The sequence below is a fragment of the Ixodes scapularis genome, unplaced genomic scaffold, assembly GCF_016920785.2.
Source record: "Ixodes scapularis isolate PalLabHiFi unplaced genomic scaffold, ASM1692078v2 PGA_scaffold6__148_contigs__length_123643588, whole genome shotgun sequence".
Classification (NCBI taxonomy): Eukaryota; Metazoa; Arthropoda; class Arachnida; order Ixodida; family Ixodidae; genus Ixodes; species Ixodes scapularis.
In genome coordinates this window covers 24,327,462-24,337,665 of record NW_024609881.1, presented here as the reverse complement: position 1 = coordinate 24,337,665, position 10,204 = coordinate 24,327,462, and the positions used below count along the sequence as shown (strand labels likewise).

The 10,204-nt window shown below is 42.2% G+C and overlaps 1 pseudogene; it reads left to right on the top strand.

Annotated features, from left to right (window-relative positions):
* Nucleotides 1-8,565: 8,565 nt before the first annotated feature.
* On the top strand, nt 8,566-9,983 carry LOC115328773 (annotated as a pseudogene).
* The last annotated feature ends 221 nt before the right edge of the window (nt 9,984-10,204 follow it).

Genomic DNA, 10,204 nt, shown 5'->3' with positions numbered 1-10,204 from the left:
GCTCTGTGACAGAGTTAGAACCAGTTGAAATCCGATCGCAGCCTTGGTATGCTACCTGGGCGCGTATCGGTGCGATTGCTGCATGCCACGTGACCAGGAAAGGCAGAAACGACAGAAGCTAACCCTAAAAAAGTATTGTAATAATTATTAATATTACCTACTTGTTGCTTAATACATGGTTCACTGCGACAGCAATCCCTTTGGTGGCCGAAGCATGCGGAACCAATCGTCGCGATAAGCGTCAATGTGCCGAACCCTCCGCACAATCACCAGACAAAAGCTCACCAATTGAGGAGATTAGCTGCACAAAGGCCTAATGGAAGGAACGTTGTATTCTATCGCTGATTTTGATATGAGAATTGAATTTTTGTTTCTGGTGACCGAGAAGTCCAATCAGAAATGTCTAAAACTTCCAGGTTTGTTCTATAAAAAAGAAGAAAACAAAAACTACAATTTAGAGTAATTACACGAACTACACCGACTTCACCTAATAATAATTATAATACTGAAAATTCAATCAGGCGCTTTTCTCCCATGCAAGGGACATCATCTTTGAGGGACTAGGGACAGGAATAAGAAAAATACAACTCGTACAATACGGAAAAACGGTGGCTGAGGACGCTCGTGGGTCCCACATTTGTTTCCGCTGCAGTGGTACGACCTTCTAAAATCAAACGCGTGACAGGTTGTCAATGGTCAACGAGTTCAGTCTTTGATCTTGTAGCATGTGTGACCTTTTAAACGTCTTTTTTTTAATTATGGAAATCATCTTTATATCTAGATATATAAAACAAACAATAAATGAATTGTTTTGGGGATTTTACGAACTCTACAAAATATGCGAGCATAATTTTAATTTCATTTTGGGGACTTCACAGAGGCAACGTCAGTGGGACAAGCTCAGCGGCATACTAAAATAGCCGTGCATTAAAAATCCCGGTGCTGAAAAGCCCGGTGCCGAAGCGACCACATACCGAAATGATTGCGTACCGATATCTCCGCACCGAAATGTCACGTTCCCCATTTCATCGAACGCATTTTTCACCGCCGTAACTATCAGTAATCCTACAATTCAACAAAAAAATGTCTTCTAAATTATTTGCAAGGTTCATTCTATATCCGTTGGATATTCAGACTCGTTGGACATTCAGGCTCGTTGGACATTCCGTCTCGGTTGGATCTTTCGTCTCGTTGGACATTCAGGCACGTTGGACATTCCGTCTCGATTGGACCTTTCGTCTCGTTGGACATTCAGGCTCGTTGGACATTCCGTCTCGATTGGACCTTTCGTCTCGTTGTACATTCCGTCTCGCCTGTCACGTGACCGATTGGACATTCAGGCTCGTTGGACATTCAGTCTCGTTGGACATTCAGGCCATAAGCGGTTGGTGGCTAGAGGGAATGCAGACAAAGACGGCTCTGGAAAGATAGATTAAAGAAAACAGTTATTGCCGAAGAAAGCATTTATGACAATTCTAGGGGAAGCTCATTGTTGTTTGAGGCGAGGACGGGTGTTCTGCGAACCAGAACATACAGAGCGAAGTACCAGGAAATGGATACAGTGTGCACTGCTTGTGAAGAGGAGGACGAGATGGCTGAGCACTTGATACTCTACTGTAAAGGGCTTAACCCATGCCTACCGAAGACAACATAGATTTAATAAAGTCATTGGGTTTTAGAGACAGCGAAGGAAGAGTGGATTTCAAGACAGTAGAGATTACCAAGCAAAGATTAAGTGAATGGTGGCAGAAAGCGAAAGAAAACTAGGTATTTTCTTAACTGATGGCAAGGGGTTTTATAGCCTCACTTTCTTTGCAGTGTGGAGTGACTATAGTTTTCACAGTTAAATATTCTAAGGTTAAATGGTAAAGCAAAATGGCTAGGTAGCGTAAGCTACCGCCCGATCCAAAGGGCTCAGCCGGATTCATTCATCCATCCATCCAGCTCCAGACGGTTCTGCCCTAGGGCCCAGTAGAAAATATTGTTTCTTTTCGTCCAAGCTGGAGTAACAATAACAAGCTCTCGATCAATTTGTCGGGATGCCAAGGGTGTTTTTTCCTTGGAATTGTTTACAAGGTGGAGCCACAATACCAGGTTTTTATTGTAAGATCGTAATTACAAAACTATGCGCTACAATCAAGGACAGACATCGTGGAAAGTTGAAACAGGGAGTGCTTTATTACGGCAATGCACCCAGCCTTATCTCGCATTAGAATGGTTGCCATTCCTAAATAAATGTTTTGAAATGGTATCCACAGTATTCACTGTATCTGGCTCCCAGTAAATACTCTGAAAAAAAAAAACGAAAAAAAAAGAAAGAAAGAAAAATACACTTGCATGGGAGGTGATTTTTAATCGGTATGACGTAATATAGGCCGGGGATGTGGTTTGCAGAGGTTCAACAAACTTTTTTCCAGGAAGCAGTAGAAATGCTGTAGGATTGCTGGGTGGGACAGGTGGATATGACTTCAAGAAGACTGTATTAACAATACCAGAGGAACATTGTCAGTTGTTACTCCATAATGGGTGAGGGGAGGAACACAGGGATATAACCTTGTGTTTGCTGGACGAAACTTCAGTGGCGCGTTTCTCTTCCATCTTGACAGGGCTTTAGCAGCAGTTATAGTTTCGTCTGGCCGGAACTTGTCGTTTCTTCTGGACGGAACTCTACAAGGTTTGCTACTTTCCGTCTGGACGGAACTCTAGTCGTGACTATTGTTCCGTCTGGACACAACCCTAGCCACAGCCAATCCAGAAACCGAGTGACACGACGAGCGACAGTGAGAAATCCCCGTCGCTGACTCTGGTCGCCGTCGCTCTTCTTGCTGCTCGCTAAATATCTTGCATGTGGTTCAACCTTTACTGTGCTGCTTATTTGGACCAAATAAAGTGAAGAATAGGTAAGCCAATTTTATATTATTTCCATTTCAAAAATTTTTCATTTCACAATCGTAGTAAATGCCAGAATAGCCTATGCACAAACCCAACTCTCCTACGTCACACCGCGGTGGTGGCGCGTCGGGCACACTTCCGGTCTGGGGTGCCCATGGGCAGAAGTCGCGGTGCGAGACATGCATTCCTGCGTTCTTTTGGGAGAAACCAGACAGAAAACCTGCCTTCTCGTCAAAATGCTGCGACGGGGCTGCACCAAGAGAGTCTGGAAAGGTTTGAAGATCAGTTTTCATGTGTTTCTGCCCCCTCCGTTCGTCGGAGAACGTGGACAAGGGCAAACCAGACGCTGTCGAACTACGAGTGCTTGTGCGGGCAACACTTTATGCTCGCCAGATGTAGTTGTTGTGTTCCAACATGAACGAAAGAAAACTGCCAAGTTGTCCGGACCACCCGCGGGGTGAGTGCGTCTTCAAATTCACATGGCCGCCTGATCGTTCAAACTTTCGTCTGCTCTTTCGAATTTGTCTGCCTTTTGTCGTCTGCTCGTTCGAACAAAAGCGGTCCGTAGACCAAACTTTGACCCGGTGATTGCAATAAGAAGTTATTGCAGGCCTCAAAAGACTTGAGTTGGCTCGCTGTAAATAGTAGATACAAGATGTTGATTATTGATACCAGTGGCCATCACCGACTTGTTACGCTTGTTCTGTTCCCGCTTCTGATTTTCGGTATCGACGTCGATCATCGCCGCTACCTTCTACACTTTTGCAGCACGAGTGACGTTGCGACCGTAAATAGCTAGAAGAATCTCATGATGGTTTTCGCATCCATTCTGCGGCATTCATGCGAATGAATCGCTGCACGTCAAATTACTGGCAACTCCCGTGGATCGCGGGCGAAAAGTGATCGCAGCGCCCCTGGCGAGCTTGGAGGCTCCGCTAGCAGACGAACTCTCCACAATGCATTGTTTGGCCTATCTCCGTGCGAGGTGAGCAATGAAAAAAAAAATTGTCACTGGTATTCGCTACTTTTAATGTTAAAAAGTAGGTTCTACCTCATGAGTCAAGGACATTTTCTTTGCGAGGAAAAGGTGTTACAGCTTGTAGGGTGCAATTTTAGGGCTCTCCCAAAGAAAACATGCCGTCAGAAGACTCGGAACTTATGTTTGCCAAGCAAGACACGAATGTACCTTCGCCCTCTTTCTTTGAAGAGGGCAATGTAAAAAATGTTTTAGAACATTGCTACGTTTCAACTTTACTGTGCATATCAATCAGTTCTTTTTGTTGCTGCAATTTCAATTTCTCATGATTGTATTGCTTAAAACCGTTTCGTCGAATAGGCGGGCTGTCTATATCCCGATGTCTCTGGATGAAGAAGCAAAAGGCAATTTCAAACCATGTACCTTACTGCGATGTCAGTATGCTCTGGAAAAAGACGATTGTGCACATGCAAATCTGACGCTATTACTGAAACTAATAAAAGCGGAGTTACAAAAAAGAACACCCGATGGACGGTCGTGCACCTCCTTCCATTTTTCAAAGTCTACTTTCTTTTTATGTTTGAGGCGACGCTACGCCGCCGCAGTTTTTCTTCCTCCTGTGTTTATGTTTTTTTTGCTTTCTTTTTTCTTTCTTGTGCTTACTTGACGTTCGAACCATTGCGTATTTTGTTTTGCCTTGTTTGACTTAGTTTTTAATTTCTTTCCTTCGCTTCGTCGGTTACTACCACCGCTTCGTCTGCTACGCTATGCCTGGACATTTGGAGGGCGGTCTGCAACCTTGTTGTTGTTGTCGTTTTTCCACTGTCGTCTATGATAACCTCCTATGTTCACCTTCGATTGAGTATCTGATCCGAAATCTTCATATGTACTTTTTGATACTTAATAAATATATTAAGAAGTGTAAGCTCGTTATAGATTTCTATGTGGATTTTATTTGAGTAAGCAGTCACGTCTGCTATGAGTCATCGTTGGTCGATCAACCGGCCGTCTTTGGGCATACACCAGCGCATACTTGGAGATGGCAGGCATGCCATGTGCCTGCCATCATTATTGCGAAGACAAGTTTTTCTGATGTGGTGGAAATTCCTTCTTTCGCTTCCCGAAGACCGAACAAATGTGAGTAATTAAATTACTTCAAATTAAACTGGAACAGCTATCCAAGTCTGGCTTCAAAATCGCCACTGACGCCTCAACAGACGAATATTTCACCAAACAAAAGTTCAGCTGAAAACGCACTTGAGGCCGCTGATCGACACTCAAAACAAAGGTACGATGTGCAAGGATTGCCTGGACATGTACGTCAACAAGTACTGTAATGTACTTTTGAACTGCTGCGCCAAGCGAGCAAACAAACAACCTGCCAAAATCACTGGAAAAAAAAACCGAAAGCAAAAAAGCACGTAGCAGATTGCAGCTCGTTTGTTCTTAGTTTCTACCAACGCCGCGAAAGCGATTAAACAAACGTGTAACGTGCAGCTGAAAAAAAAAAAAAAGTGAAGCTCTTTTTTTTTAATAGTTGCGTCGTGTTGCTTCCGCTTTGTTTGTTGTGGACTGAACACCGAGGGCGAGCACCACCTGCTCATTTTCAGCCGACGCCCCGTGCGATTGTCGTCCTTGAAGGTCTTTGCTGGGTGATTTGTATTTTTGTATCATCTGCTAACTTCGTTGCAATCGCCGGCCGCTGTTCGCGACTGTTCTCCATTTCTTTTTATTTTCGTCTGGGATGGGGACCCCATCTTTTCTGCAAAGTTGGGAACGTGTTTGCACGTTCATTTTTCTCGTTACTTTTTTTTTGTAATGTTGCAGAGTCTGGTGCGCTTGCTCTGGTAATTTTAACATTATTTGTGCATGTTTTAATGATCACCTATTCAGGTAAGAAATTGTGACAACGCTGCAGTTTGTAACGGATAAACAGTAACTTCTTATGACGTAGTTCGAGTGGCTAAACGCCTTTTTTTCCGCTTCCCAGATGTGCTTCAAACACGTGTGATCCCCCTGAGTGGCGTTTGAGACCTCCAAATAAACTGCTCTATCTTCGTTTATGCGCGCGTTGTTTGTTTGTCGTAGCAGTTGCGATCAGTGAATTCCGCTTTGCAAACGGGTTGACCGTAATGAATTGTTTTAGCTGTTGGGGGAAGAAACGGGGCTCGCAAAGCTCGAGGACATCGCGGAGCCTATACTTTTCTATTGCTTCGTCGGCTTCCGTAGACTCCGAGTCCGCTAGAGGTGCCACTGTCACGTTCGCCGCCACTCCCATAGGTTTTTGGAGGAGTTTCCAGTATTGGCGAAGCTATATCGTATTTGGCTGAAGTAAAAACCCTATCTTGTAGTAAAAATATTTTGTATAAAACTGCCGCTAGCGTATGGTAGACTTCAATATTCTGACAATGTTTTTTTAATCTCCATATTTAGCGAGGATATTTGTGCATTAGTGGGCAGATTTATCTAAAGGACTTTATAGGCTTATATTTTTATGTCAGCTATTTTGTTTAGTTATGTTATCACGTTCGCATAGCTTTTATCCGTGCGATGGCACAGCGAACAGAGTGAATTGAAACTAAGTTAGCTGGAGCAGAGGGTCTGAACTTGGGATCAAGCTTTGTGAGTTCCACTGAATTGTTTATAAGCTTAATTTATCATTCATATGCCGATTTTAGTTATAAAGTTCCACATATAAAAGGTCATTGTTAATAATCAAATGACAAAAGCTTTGCTTTTATGTGAATGAATAATTAAAGTTTTATTACGACCTTTAGGACTTCAATGAAACACCCATTTGGGTGCTCAATATTATTCTGTTCTAACATTAGTTTCATGAAACGTAATGTGGCTTGCCTTTGTCTCTGTGCATAAAATAACCATTCACAGAGGTTTATACTGTTCTTCACCACTTAGCCACTTAGCATATTCTTGTCGTGCCTGGTGCTTCTACATGCAACTAAACAGCTAGTTAGTTCTGTGTTTGAGCCGTTTAATGGAATCAAACCTGCCATGCATTGATGCTAACAAAATAATGACCAGTAGTAATGAAACAAAGTAGAAAAATGTATTTTAATGGACGGGGCATCACGTGAATCTTAACATATAATATTCACAGTTGTAGGAATGAAAATCAAGTGTGTATACTTGTGCTCCAAAATTCTTTTTCTCCTTCAAGATGGTCTTTATCTGCTCCAAAATGACTCAAACCAATCGCATCACTGTGACACTCATCTATCAATTTTTCGACTGTGCGTTTGGGAACTGCAACATGTGCCTTCTCCCATGCTCGTGTAAGACCAGGTGCAGTGATGCGGATGCAGCATCCTCCAAAGTTGATGTCACTTCATTGCAGACTATACCAGCTGTTTCTGCAAACACTTTTAAAAGTTCCTACTACTAAGGTGTTTGAGAAATAAACTCTTTTCGGGAACAAACTGCCGACCGCAAGGGACGTCGAAGATTGCAGAAAAGAACCACGAATTAGAGAAAATGAACAAATGGTCCTGTCTAGAAACTTGCTGAGCGTCATTACAAACTTAAAAGATTAGTTAATTATAGGAAGACAAAGCATGTGTGAAGCGTGGGGATGCGCTAAAATTCCCACACTCATAAAGCAGGAGGAAGGCTGCCAGTGTGAAAATGCCGATGATAACAAAATCATCAGTGCTTATTGCATCGCCAGCCTTCCACCTGTTCAACGAGTGGAAACTTACTCATTTTCACCTTTCACACATGCTTTAACTCTTCCTAAGATTGAATGATTTAAGAGTTTTTGATGAGTCTTAACAAGCTTCCTAATGAAACCATGTTTATTTTTACTACTTACCAAATTAGCACAATCTAGGTATTTGATTTGCTAATTACCAAAAATACCGCAGAAGCGCCCACTTCATTCCAGCGCCAACTAATAACATTTCCCAAACTTCGGAATTTAGTAATTATAGGTTAACTGCCCAGTTGGACTGGACAAGCACCCATGTCTAGATTAGCCAAAATTTCAGTGAAAATGGGGTGGATGTTTCCCCTATATTTTACGGTAGTGTTTTTTTTTTTGTAAGTCTCGACATTTGCTTTGGCTGCGAAATTGTTCTCGAACTTTTTTAAAATCCAATTTAAAGATTTTTTAAACTTCGCTGTGTGCAAATGCTTGTAATGTTGAGCATTAAGCAACATGTAACGTTTTTTGGAAAGAAGCTTCCTGCATGGGTAAATCCGAGGGTTCCAAGGTTCACTCCGATTTAACTAGAAACATAAAGTGCTCTACAAAACAAATTTAGCAAATATATAGGTAAAGCTAATGGGTTCCAGTGGCATAGTAGTTATCACCAATTTCATATTTTGCCAGTCTCCCCTTTAACTGATAGGAATTGTACTGTCACGGCAATGTGGCAGAAATCAAGAAAACTAATTGTGTTAACATATGCAAGCGAGCACCCATTGCTAAGCACACGGCATTCAACTTTTTAATTCATTTGTCATTGTTATCTCAAAATGGCAAAATTGTAGCTGTGTGTCTCTTGTGTGTTATCCTCATGGCTCTCTTGCTAACTTGATACACTTGAAGGGTGTGCCTGCTTTGTTCTTAATTACGGTGATTGCTCTCTGCATTTGGTCCTAGTCATCTCAAGTTGTCCCGTACCTCCTTCGTGATCGCCCATCCCTACATATAAACCTGATCACAGCCAACAATTCGAATGGAACCAATCCAGTCCTTAAGTCTTGGTAAGTTTTTCATTTCAACCTTTTTCATAAAGAGAGGACAGTGGCTGTGTCTAGACTATAGGTGGTCGTAGCCCAAAGCAGTGCTTGTAACATTGTAACAACGGATAACATTGGGAAACAATGAACTGTAGAAAGTCAGCCATTGCTTCCTAATTTTCTTCTTTGCGAAACATGCCACAAAGATTTAGTGAAAATCTATAATTTGTGCAAACAGAAAACATTCACTTGTGTTTCAGATGTCATTTGTCCATTTGGTAGTTGAACATGTCGTATTGTTGAAAACATATTCGGGAAGGTAGAGAGCAACACTACATCCGAAGGCCATGTGAATGTTTTCTTTAATTTTTGTGCAAACTATGGTTTTAAATAAAGTTAACCATGAATTAAGTGTTTTACTTAATACAGTGTTTTGAACTGAAGTAAAAAGGAAAAAAAATATATTCAAGCACTCAGCTGAGGCAGAACTACAATAGTGACTGCCTATTTCTAAAACAAGTGGCTATCTTTGTTGTGCTTTTCTAATGTATCCTAATACCCATGAGGCCTTGTAGGAGGGGGAGCTGCACTTTTGGAAGAGACCAGCTGCGCATTGAAAGTCACTGAGGACATCTGGTTCGGGTGCTGTTCCTGCAGCTATGTCACCAGAGATCAGCACGGGATCGTGAACCACCTGGTTGCCCATGGTGATGAACAATACAAGTACCAGTACCCTCCCATGTCACCACCTCTGGATCGCAAGTGCTCAGCAACACTCAAAAGCAGAACAGTGATAGGTTATTCAAGTGCAAGCTGTGCCCCCGAGCCTTTTCTCATACTAGCTCTCTCATCCGCCATAATCGGACACACTCAGGCGAAAAACGTTTTAAGTGCAATCTGTGCCCCCAAGCCTTTGCTCAGAATTGTAAATTAAGAATACATAATCTAACACACTCCGGTGAAAAGCCATTTGAGTGCATGCTGTGCCCCCAAATCTTTTCTCAGAAAACCAATCTGATCCGCCATAATCGAACACACTCAGGTGAAAGGCCATTTAGGTGCAATGTGTGCCTCCAATTTTTTTCTCAGAAAATGAGTCTGATCCGCCATAATCGAACACATACTGGTGAAAAGCCATTGAAGTGCAAACTGTGCCCCCGAGCCTTTTCTCATAATTTTTCACTAACAAGGCATAATCGACACACTCTGGTGAAAAGCCATTTAAGTGCAAGCTCTGCCCTCAAGCCTTTGCTCTAAATTCCTATCTGAAAAGGCATAATCGAACACACACTGGTGAAAAGCCATTTAAATGCAAGCACTGTCCCAAAGCGTTTGCCCAAAGTTCCAATCTGCAAAGCCATAATTGAACACACCATTTAAGTGGTGTGTTTAATTTTGCAGATTGGACATTTAAGTCCAATCTGCAAGCCTTTTCTTAGAATTGTGATCTGCTCGTACAGAATCAAGCGCACAGGCGAAAAGCCATACAAGTGTAAGCTGTGTCCCCAAGCCTTGGCTTATTCCGATCTGAACCACCATAAACAAACACACAGCTGTGAAAAACATTATAGTGTGGGCTGTGTGGAATTGCAATTATATGAACCACAACAAATAACTCACAGGTGAAAGTGTATA